The following is a 12,194-nucleotide window of genomic DNA, read 5'->3' as shown; positions in this document are numbered from 1 at the left end:
TGGTGGGTGAGGTACTTGACTTCCAGGGACCAGCAGGTACATGTGGAAATAGCTGTTTACTGGTTTCCCTGCAATGTGCAACAGACAATGGCCCTCATGGGCACAGGGGTCAAGTGTATACTTATTCAAAACAACCCAGAATGATTTTCAGAATCCCTCTTCACCATCAGCGGGTATGAAGGTCAATTTGTCAGGGTACATATGGTCACCTTAACTATGGCAATTGGCTGTCTGAATCCACAGCCTTATTCAGTTTATATCTCCCTCATCCCTGAGTATACCTTAGAGGTTGACATCCTTTTGGGGCTGTGGGTACAGACAGCTTCAGGCAAATTTTGCCTGTGGGTCCCAGTGGTCAAGGCAGTTCTGTGAGGGCATGCCAAACATTCCCCTGTACAATTCCCTGTGTCTCAGTGGGTAGTGAGGCAATACAAGCTTCCTGGGGGACAACTAAGAAATTAGGAAAACTATCCAACAGCTAGCAAAAGTAGGCATCATTCATCCCACACACAGCCCCTTAAACATTTAAGTGCAGCTCATTTGGAAACCTAATGGAACCTAGAGGATGGTGGTAGGCTATGGGAAGTTGAACAAAGTAATTCCCCCTCTTTATGTTGCAGTTCCTAATATTGCAGACCTCCTAGACATCTTGAGCCACGAGTTAGGCACTTACCATTTTGTTCTAGACCTTGCTAATATAGGAGACCATTCTGCGTGGCATGGGCCCAGACAGGACCCATGCCCATGGATAGGTTCTCCTGTGAGGAATCAGGCCTGCAATGTACCTAGGCCACTTCAAGATTTGTTTTTGCTAAAGCAAGCCTCACCCTAAATTGAGACAGAAAGTGCTTACTGTAACTTCCTAAAATTCATGCTAAAACTCCCCAGTATGGAGTGTAACCGGTTCAACCACTTTTCCTTCTGCATTCACAAATATTCTTCTTCTGTGATGTGATTACCGGCATTGGTTCCTTGGTTTTCTGTAAAAGGTAATCACCTAAAGTGAACCTGTGCATAGTAAATGAGGACCATCATGTAATGTGTCCAGAAAAACAGTAAAGCCTTGTCAAAGCAAAGGCCAAGGCCTTTTCTCCTCTTGAGAGAGAAGCCATACCATTCCTTTTCCTCCACAGGACTTGGTAGTCTGTGTGAATTCCTCATGCCTCATCCACAGTATGGAGGACCCACAAGCCAGGGTCTACATCATGCTAATGCCTTTTTCTCTACTGATATCTATCTAGATTGCCAGATCTTTACTTGGAAGAGCTGGAAGTGAACATTTGCCATCCTATTGCCTGGGTGGCGAATGTTCCCACCCATGCAACAAGTGGGAACAGCCCCACAATTTTCCATGGCTTGTGGCAGAGAACTTGGCAGCCTGACACCATCCAGAAACCAAAGACCTATTTCATTACACTGATGATATCATGTTAACCTCTGATTTTCATCCAGATTTATAAAAGGCTACCCCACTCCTGGTGCCTCATCTACAGGAGCAAGGATGGGCAGTCAGGCAAAAAAATTGCAGGGACCAGGTTTCTCTGCCAAATTCTTTGGGGTTGTCTGATCAGGTAAGACAAAAGTCATGCTTTAATTGGTGGTGGACAAAATACAAGCATTTTCCTGCCCAGCAACCCCACAACAATTGCAGAAGTTTCTCGGACTCTTGGGATACTAATGATGATTTATCCCCTACATAGCTCAGCTACTGTGCCCCCTATGGTTAATCTGGGAATGAGCCACCTGGGAATCTAAGGAGGGAGAAACAGCAAGAAGCCTTCATGACTGCTACAAAGCAGTAGCTACTGTACAAGTCTTGGGGTTCTTAGATCAGACCCAGCATTGTGAACTGGATGTTAATGTAACACAAGATGTCCATCCATGGAGGTTCTGGCAATAACCAGGGCAGACCCAGGTCCCCATAAGTTTCTAGTCACAGCTATAAAAAAACGCCAAGGCAATGTAGAATCCCACTGAACAACTCAATGCCATATATTAGGTTTTTTTGGCAGTTGAATTGCTAATGGGGCCTGAGATGGTCATTGTCTGGACCTCCTATATCATAGCAGGATGGAGACATAACATGACAACATGGTCATGCAATTCAGCATAAACATATACCATCTCCAAATGGAATGCCAATCTGTTACAACATAGTTTACTCTCCAGAAGCCCTAAGTCATAAACTGCAACAACTGTTGGGACCTGTAACATATTCCGCTGAACATGGGGTAGCCCTGGCTAAGTCACCCCTACTGGCATCCCCATTAAGGTGAGCCATCAGCAAATCCCCAAGGATGTCTGGTATACAGATGGCTCCTGCAAAAGACTACTGGCATCTTGGAGAGCTGTGGCCTACCAATCACAAACTGACAGTATCTGGACAGAAGACGGACTGAGTCACAGCAGCCAATGGGCCAACCTATGTACCATCTGGATTGTCATTTCCCAAGAACATGGGCGTTTAGCCATCTGTACAAACAGTTGGGCAGTTTTCTACAGGTCAACACTTTGGCTGCCTCAGTGGAAACAACAGTGGACAACAATGGAAAAACTCCTCTGGGGACAGGAAATGTGGAGAGACATATATCTCCACAGCAAGGAGGATATCACACTTTATAATGTCTCTGGTCACTCCCTCTTGAAGTGTCCTGGGAACAATGAAGCAGACACTTGAGTGCCCATCTACTGGCTGGAAGAAGCCCCAGAAGGTGGTTGATTGGCTGCATCCTTAAGTTGAAACATGCAGGACAAACCAAAAGACTTTATGGGAAGTGGACAAAACTTGGGGGCTGCTACTGAGCTATGCTGATATCAGCATTGCCTGTCAGTCCTGTCTGGTGTGTGCTGAAAGGCACTCTTACTGGCTTCCCAAGCACCTAAAGGTCTCTGATGTGGAAATGTTCCCCTCACACACTGGTAGGTCAACTACATTGGCCCTTTACCCAGCTCTGAGGGGGCCCAATTTGCTCTGACCTGTGTAGACACAACTGGCCTCTGGGCCTGTCCATGCAGGTGTGACACTTAATGGGCTACCTCTTGAGGCCTTCAACAGTTATATACCACTTATGACATACCTGAAGTCATTGAAAATAACTGAGGACTGGTTGACCAGATGAACACTGACTGGCAATTTCATCTGCCTTTCAATCCCACAGGGGTGGGACTGGTTGAACAATACAACAGTTTGCTGATCATCACTGATAACACTCTTTTATGGAGTAGTTGACATACCTACTTGAAGTGCTCCAGGCACTCAACAAGCAACCTAGAGTGGGCCAAGCCTCCCCTATAAACCTGCTCACCCAACCTGGGGCTGCCCCCATCAGGCTGAAGATCCAAATCTCCAATAAAACAATAGGACATGGGATAGGCCAACAGAACAATGTGTGGTTGCCAGCACCCTCAGATGTACCCTTGGGGAAGTCTACTCTGTAATGGCCCTGGGAAATAGCTTGCTACACATTGCTGTTCCCTGGTGGATCCCTGAGAGGAAGGGCTGACACATGACCTGAAGCTCTAACTATTCATTTCCAGTATCTGGTTGCTTGTCTTTCAATGCCAGACCCCAAGTAACTCCACCATCCTCTGGGGAACATTTATTGTGTCCTTATGGAAACTATGAATGCCCTCTTTAGATTTAACTGTCTGTGATTAAACCCATCCAGTACTTGACTAGCCTTGGTATGCCTGACCTGGGCAAGCCCCCATAGTAATCTCCATTCTTACTCAAAACTAAATGTTTACACATGTCTTACCAAATGGGTAGAACCTTCCCCTCCTAGTGCCCCTTAAGCATATTTTCTATCACCCTTAGATTCTGTGGAAGCAACACCTTTCTCCAGTGGGCAGGAATGCTGGCTACTGTGCACAACTACTCAGGCTGTTGGGTCTGCACAGAGTTCCCAACCATGGCTTCTGCACAGACTCCCGTGGTAGATCCACCTCACCAACCAGACTGAATGGGATTGCTGCAAGTGTGGAACAATTCCAACCCCCTCTGCAGTCATACCCATGCCTCAGTGTTTGTGCTTGTCTGGGAACAGGTAAACTGGACCAAACAATGGCTTAATGATGCAGTTTGGGATGGACTGGGGTGGCCAGCAGCCCTACTGCTAGAGTTGTGGCAACTCATGCCACTGTGTATTGAATACTGCAATGGAACCACCAATGAAACTGCCCAGGTGATGGGATGGACCCCATAGAACTCTGCCAGATCATCACCATCCTGATGGCAGAGGGTGACAGGGGGAAACAGAATGCTGTAATCCAAGTGGGGGCCCACCCTATTCCATGGGAGACCTCTAGGCTTGTGAATCTTATAGGTGGCCCTGAAATAGGACTGGACATTGTACCTGTGTGAAGCCCTACGTCTTGGGTCAAGTCATCAACCAAGATTCCCAAGAGGGTCTGCATCTTGTCTGGACACCCTCTTGGGCTTCCCCAAGAATGGGGACTCCCCTAAAGCCTGCTACCGAGTCAAATGAACTGATTGGTGGTTTTACCCATTTGGCCTATTTGTACCCGCTGCTGGAATAGTCCTTGCGCAAACTGCCATAACAGCTTTAGCAAATCATACTGCTTTTGCTCTTAACCACACTGGAAATGCTGTATCCCTACTATCTGAGGTCTAACAGGTGAGAAAAATTGTTTTGTAGAGCCACATAGTCTTAGGCCTTTTAATGGCAGCCTCTGGAGGAACCTGTGTCATCCTACATACTGAATGTTGTGCATACACCTCTGATACTCCCAGAACATATCTCTGGCCTTAGCTGCATTGCTTAATGAAATGACACACATCTGAGCATTGGCCTTGGACCTCCACCTCCTGGTGGAATTCTTTGGGTAGCAGTGGTGTCATGCCTTCTTGACTTTTTTGGCCTCTGCTGCCTTCTCTTCCTCTTAGGGCATAGCCTATACTGTATTTGTGGCATATGGTTGCAGTATATCAAAGATCTCACAACCCAGGGATTCCCTGTCTGGAAGAACTAACACTAAAATTGTTAGGTGCAGGGGAAATGTCAAGGTAAAGTGTGGGGTAGTTCACGACATTGCTCCTCCATGACCTCAGAATGCAAGTGGCCACCTGACCAGCAGCCATAAGGAGTAAAGGCGCTTGTGTTAATCATTAACCTGTACCAGTTTTACATGCTATGACAGCTCTCCCTGTCACAGCACTAGTCCATAGCATTGGACTAGTGCTGTGCCCTCACTAGTCCAACAAGTAGCACCAAGATCAGAGGCAAGGTGTGGCTTTTCACCCAATCTACCACGGTCAGTGGACACCACTGTAAAATGAGTAAAAAATGACATGTGCACATCTGCTAGTCTTCTGGGTAGTTTTTTAGAATATGTTGAACAAAAGTGGAACTCTTTAAATAGGAGCCCCTGAATTACATACAATCCTCCATCTTCTACTCTCCAATGACATCGTGGCTTCTTGGATAGGCACATTGTCATTTCCAGAGGCAGATAGGTTTGCTGGGGCAAGCAATTTTTGTTTAAAATATTCAAAGAAATTTAAAGTTAACATAAAATCTGTATGCATTTTGAAGGTAAAGCAGCAGTTTTCAAAGAACTCTCTTTCATTTGAAAGACCATCCTGAGCTGCTTCTCTGAATGTCCCAGACCTGGAATTACTTCCTTGGGTATAAGCTGGAGAAGCTCCCTGTAGCATACAGGACATTTCTTACAAGGGTGTGGTGACATTATGCTCAATTCTGATGTGGTAATTCCATTTATATACTCATGAATATTTTCAAATAATAATAGAATGATTTATTTCCCCTGAAGTTGCAGACAAAATTTGTATTTGGTTACAGAGAAATTAAATCACAATGATACCAGAAATTAAAATTCATGCCTTCATTGAGTGTTTATCTATTTACCTAACCCACATAACTTTGATTTGTCTATAAATAAAAAAATATTTATTTATATATCCATTTTTATTTACTTCTCATAAAAAAATCCAACCATGAATTTTTAGATTCCATGATTGATAATGGAATCTAAAAATCAGGTGCAAAGTAGCATTGCATTATAAATAATAAAGTATCCAAGCTATAGCATATCAGCAGCCAATAGCAGAAAATAGGATTACGTTTTAGATGCGAGATCAGCAGTTCTGGCAAAGTTCAATATCTTTTTCATCCAAAATAACATTTATTAAGTAATGTGATATGCCTCCAAGCCACCTTATAAAAAACAAAAATCAAATCAATCAAAGGCCCAACTTCCTTCTGCAAATCTCTGAAATGTTCAAGCAAGCAAACAGTAAACAAACAAACACACCTATAAATGTTTACAGAGCACTTTTGAGTACATTTTACTCATTGAATCCTCATAATACAACTCTCAGATGGGTATACAGCTCAATCCAAGTTCTCCAACAGAAAAGCCTGTAAATTCAAAGTACAAAGCTCAGGGAAAAAAGAAACATAAAACTCTGATAGTCAACAGTATCACTGGCAATATCTTCAACCCCAGGTACACTTGTGATGGAAGACTTGACTCATAAAAGGAGAAAACTGCATGGATGAGTTTTTTTTAATATCAATGTGTGGTTGCCCCACACATTGTGTTATGCGCCCCACACCGGGGATCTGGCCTGAAACCCAGGCATGTGCCCTAGCTGGGAATTGAATCCAGGCCAGTACTGTGAGCCACACCAGCCAGAGCAAGCATGGATGAGTTTTAAGTCTGCCAAAGACAGATTAGTTTTTTTAGATACACCATTTTAGTAGTTTGAAAATTGGGCATTACTCATTTCCCTTTAGTCTAAAAATGTGAAAGCTGAGCTCAGAACAATTTTCTGGCTTCTGAAAATTTACCTGGAATGAATTAATTTCTGGTGTAGCTAACAAATAAGTTGCAGAACACTCCCCAAACCTACAATCTGTTAATCTGTGGTCATTTCTTCAGATCTATCTTGGCTGCTCACTTTCTTTTGCTTACATTTGGTTCATATTATGTCTGCTTCTCTCTGCTTTCTAATGCTATTACCTACCTAGCCAGCTTCCTGAGTCCTGACTGTTCCTGCTTTTTTTATAGCCTTGAAGGCAAGACACAAACTTCCTAATTATAGGGCTTTTCTACTAATCACAATAAGGAAAAGGAGAGTGGCTGGGAAATTAAGCATTTATTATAGTGTTTTTTGTGTAAGCTAGACAAAACATGTTAATTAGGGATGACTTTCTTTACTGGACTGCCTTTAGTGACACAGAATTCAGATATAGGCATCAGGAGAAAATCTTCTTGGGGAAAGGACTGCTGTGTTTGAAACGGTAGGTGTTCAGCTTACTAAAAAGAAGATAAGAATGTGTAAGAAGCACTATGTAAAAGAGAATGTTAGCTGGAAATAATTAAACACTTGATTTTTCCTGATGATTTTAGGCTTCCTAGCTATTCCTTTTAACATACTTGTGTGTGTGTGTGAGTGTGTGTACAGACTGTTCTGAAAGTGTAGACATAAAGAATTCTACCAAATTATGAGAAATAACTGAATAATTTTGTTTGTTCCAGGACAGATGTTCTCCAACTGTTATGCATATCACAATTGCCTGAAGGGCTTTATAAAACACAGACTGTAGGCCTAACTCTCTGAAAGGTTTGACTTTGTAGATCTTGAGAGGCATGAGACTCTGCATTACTAACATAATTCAGTTGAAGATGCTGCTCCTGGGAAGACCACACCTGAAGCACCAGTGTCAAGCACCTATCTCTTAAATGTAACGTAAGTGATGTAAATCAAAGACCTATAACCAAGATTACTCTATCCAGCAAAGCTATCATTTAGAATTGAAAAGCAGATAAAATGCTTCCCAGACAAGATAAAAGCTAAAGGAGTTCATCATCACCAAGCCCTTATTATATGAAATGTTAAAGGGACTTATCTAAGAAAAAGTTTTCTTATCTAAGAAAAAGTTTTCTTATCTAAGAAAACTATGAGTGGTAAAATGACAACAAACAATGGACATGAACTAAGCAGGGAGAATGCTGGTGGGATATGGGTGCAGGGCTGAGGGGAATATGGGAGGGAAAAATGGGACAACTGTAATAACATAATCAATAAAATAAATTTTAAAATTAAAAAAAATAAAGGACCCATGTACAGAGCCAAAGGAGGGTAAAATTGAGGATGGATGGGTGGGGGGAATATAGACAACTGTGCATGAACAATTATAACAAAAAGAAGAAATCAAAAGCTACTCTGACACAAATTAAATTGAGAATGCAACAACCTAAAATCTATAGGACATACAAAAACAGTACTACAAGGAAATTTTCATAGTACTACAAGTCTACATCAAGAAACACTAAAAAGTCAAATAAACAACATAACTTTACCCTAAAAGGAACTAAAAAATAACAATAAATAAAGCTCAAAGTGAGTAGAAGTAAAGAAATAATGAAGATCAGAGAGGAAATAAACAGAATAAATTATTTTAAAAAAAAGAAAGAAACAATAGAACCAAGAGCTGTTTTTTTTGAAAAAATAAACAAGACTGTCAAAACTTTAACCAGAATCATCAAGAAAAAAACGTAGTAGACAAGAAACACCGAAGAGAACAGGATGACTGTGTTGTAGGTGGGAGCTGAGCCCACTTGCTCATGCACCCAAGTAGGACACCCAGCCAATCTTCTGAAGAACAGTGTGAACAGCCAACAGAATCCCAGCTGACAGGAAGTTTGCAGATGATGTTTGAAAAGGAGATGTAAGGAGATTTTGTAGGCCCACAGGGAGGTCTCCAGGCCTTGTGTGGGAGACTTTGGCTGCCATGGGAGCAGTGGAGGAGAACCAGGTCAGTGACAGCAACCTAGCAGCTCCATCCCCTTCTAAAGCAGGGAAGTCTCAGACCCAGGCCAGGAAAGGTTTGTATATTTAAAGTCTTTGGGGGTTAAAAAGGCAGCGAGTGACACAAAATTAGCAGCATACACTGGCCAGGGAAGCAGTTACTATCTGGGACAATACCAGAGGAACTGGGGAGCCAGGCGACACCTGGAGGAGCTGGGAGAAGAGATGGGCCTTGACTGGCTATGACCCAGATAGACACTGGACTGGTCAGAGAGTTGGAATGTATGGAAAGCGAGGCCTTTGTTAGGAGCAGCAGACAGCGCCCCAGCATACTTTTCTCCAAAGACAATTTCAGCAACTATGCAGGTCCCTCACATTCACAGTGGCAGGGCCAGCCCAGAGGGTGGAGTAGAGGCAGGATTTGCTCTCTCAGTGCTCTCTCACAGACTGCCCAAAAGGTTGTAAAATGAGGATTATTTGCGAAGGTGTCGGGTAAATGCAGAGTGGAAGTGTGAGCCACACAGCACTCTGAGGGTGTGGGCTGAAAAAATGAGAACTCGTGAATATTGTAGCCCGTACTTAACCCCCATCCTTGTGAAACCACAGGAAAGGGGAAAAATTCTGCCCAACTCCCACTCTGCCTGCAGAATTCTGAAAGACCGGCAAGACCAGATTGGCAGGCTTAAATCAATAGGAGGTTTTCCACACACCCCCTACCCCACCTAGAGTAAGACAATAAGAACTGGAGCTATGAGAAAACCAGAGACTGATCTAGAAAGAAGTCAGAATGTGAACACCAATAGCTGAGACAAATTTCACTTTGCTCACCTTCAGAACTTGAATGTTTCTTTTTAATTTCTCATCTCTCCATTTATTTAGTTTTTTATTTGCTTTGTTTGTTTGCTTTTATTGTTTGATTTGTGTTTTTATTTTCCTGTGCATATTGCACTTTAATTTTTGTTCTTTCACTTCATTCATATTCCAAATAACACAGTACTCTTGGTCATTTACTTTTTACTCAGATAATTCATTACTTATCATACTATTGTTATTCCAAATCACACACACACCCTTCCCTGGTCTTAGTCCATTTTGCTACCTTTCTGAACTTTAATACTGTTGTGATTAATTTTATTTTCTCTTACACTATTCCAGGTTTTTATCCTTTACTCTCACTATTCCTCCTCCATCTAACCTTGCATAACTGCTCTTCTTTCTTAAGTCAGTTCACATTCTTTTATCCTTTTAATAACAGTCTTATTTATTTTTACACTTTTTTCATAAACTGAGGCTAGTTGAGTGAAATATCATGGTTATTGATTTACTTCACCAAAGGATCTCCTATTTGTTTGCTACTTGTTTGTACTTTAAATTCCATAGAATACTCTCCTGCTGTAAACTCCATTTCCCTTTTCTGTGCCCTTGATTAGTTCAATAAGGAATTTTATTTCTTTGTTTTCTCTCTTTTTTCTCCCCTACCCCTCAAACTAGACTTTACTCTTTTTTTTTATTTAACTTTTGTTCAAGTACAGTTTTCTTTCTTGTATTCCCAGCCCTGCACCCCCCCCCCAGTGCTCCCCACCCCCTCCCATCTCCGCCCCCCGTCTTAGTGGACTTTACTCTTTACTCTTATTAGCTTCCTTCCCTGATCCTTTCAAAATCACTTTTTCTTTACACATCTCATACTTATCTACAATATTTTCTTTTACAATATTCTGCAATATTCTCATTTTGTACAATAGTCTNTTCTCCCCCACCCCTCAAACTAGACTTTACTCTTTTTTTTATTTAACTTTTGTTCAAGTACAGTTTTCTTTCTTGTATTCCCAGCCCTGCACCCCCCCCCCCCAGTGCTCCCCACCCCCTCCCATCTCTGCCCCGCGTCTTAGTGGACTTTACTCTTTACTCTTATTAGCTTCCTTCCCTGATCCTTTCAAAATCACTTTTTCTTTACACATCTCATACTTATCTACAATATTTTCTTTTACAATATTCTGCAATATTCTCATTTTGTACAATAGTCTCATCCTTTTCAGTCTTCACCAAACTTTATTCAACTGTCCTTTCTATCAACCTTAATTAGTTTTTTTATGCAACTTTGCTCTCATTGGTGCAGTATCTTTTCAATTTTGCTTAAAACTGCATAGTATACCCTTCCCTCTCTTACTCCATTGTCTCCATCACCCTTTGTGTTCTCTTTTTTATTTTTTAAGTTTTTTAAAAATGTAATTGCTGTTCGAGTACAGTTTTCTGTCTTTTACTACCATCCCAGCCAATGCCCACCAGTGCTCCCCACCTCCCTCCCATTTCCACTCCCCTTAGTTGTTGTCCTTGTGTCCTTTATACTAGTTCCTGTAAATCCTTCCTCCTTTCCCCTGAAATTCCCTCTCTTCTTTCCTCTGGTCCCTGTCAGCCTGTTCTCTATTTCAGTGTTTTTGGTTATATATTGCTTGCTTTCATTTTGTTGTCTAACTTCCTGTTAAAGGTGAGCTCATATGGTATTTGTGTTTCAACACCTGGCTTATTTCACTCAGCATAATGCTTTCCAGTTCCATCCATACTGTTGCAAAGGGTAGAAGCTCTTTCTTTCTTTCTGCTGCATAGAATTCAATTGTGTATATGTACGATAGTTTTTGGATCCATTCACTTACTGCTGGGCACCTGTGTTGCTTCCAACTCTTGGCTATTGTAAAGTGTGCTGCTATGAACATTGGGGTGCAGATGACATGAACGTGTACATGGAAAATCCTATAGACTTTACCCCAAAATTGCTCGACCTAATAAATGAATTTGGAAAAACAGCAGGATACAAAGTCAATATTCAGAAATCAAAGGTATTTTTGTATACCAACAATGAAATAGCAGAAGCAGAAATTAAGAATAAATTCCATAGCAGGATCAGAGCCCTAAAGTGTTCACTAGAACAGGGCAACTAAGTCACTGGGTTGCGACATTGTAAGTGGGGGTGGAGTCAAAGAGGGACAATGGCTTCCCGTCTGCCACCTGCCGCCGAGGCCCCGGTGCCGCAGCCACCACCGTCACCAGGCCCACAAGTTTTGTTCCACTGCACGCGAGTGTGCCACTGCTGTCAGCCCTCCACCACTGGGTTCGCCCCTTGGGGCCTGTGTGGTCTGTCTCACTGTGCGCGAATGTGGACCGCGGTCAGTCTGCCCCACACCCTGACTGGTTCCGGGCTGCCTGCACGCCTAGGTCGGGGGATCTGTCCTGCCCGACCCAGCTCCGCTGCTGGCTTCGCCTCTCTTACCATCCCTGTTGAACGGTTCGTAGTTGTCGGACTTCCATATAATTCCCTTTTCTGATCTTTGGGTGTGTCCTAGTTCTCCAAACCTTTGTTGTGTTCAAACTTGGTTGTGGGAGAAGGCACAGTGTTTCCACC

This window comes from Sturnira hondurensis, unplaced genomic scaffold, assembly GCF_014824575.4.
Source record: "Sturnira hondurensis isolate 20B ecotype Veracruz unplaced genomic scaffold, ASM1482457v3 Scaffold0022305, whole genome shotgun sequence".
NCBI lineage: Eukaryota > Metazoa > Chordata > Mammalia > Chiroptera > Phyllostomidae > Sturnira > Sturnira hondurensis.
This window is presented reverse-complemented; position numbering follows the sequence as displayed.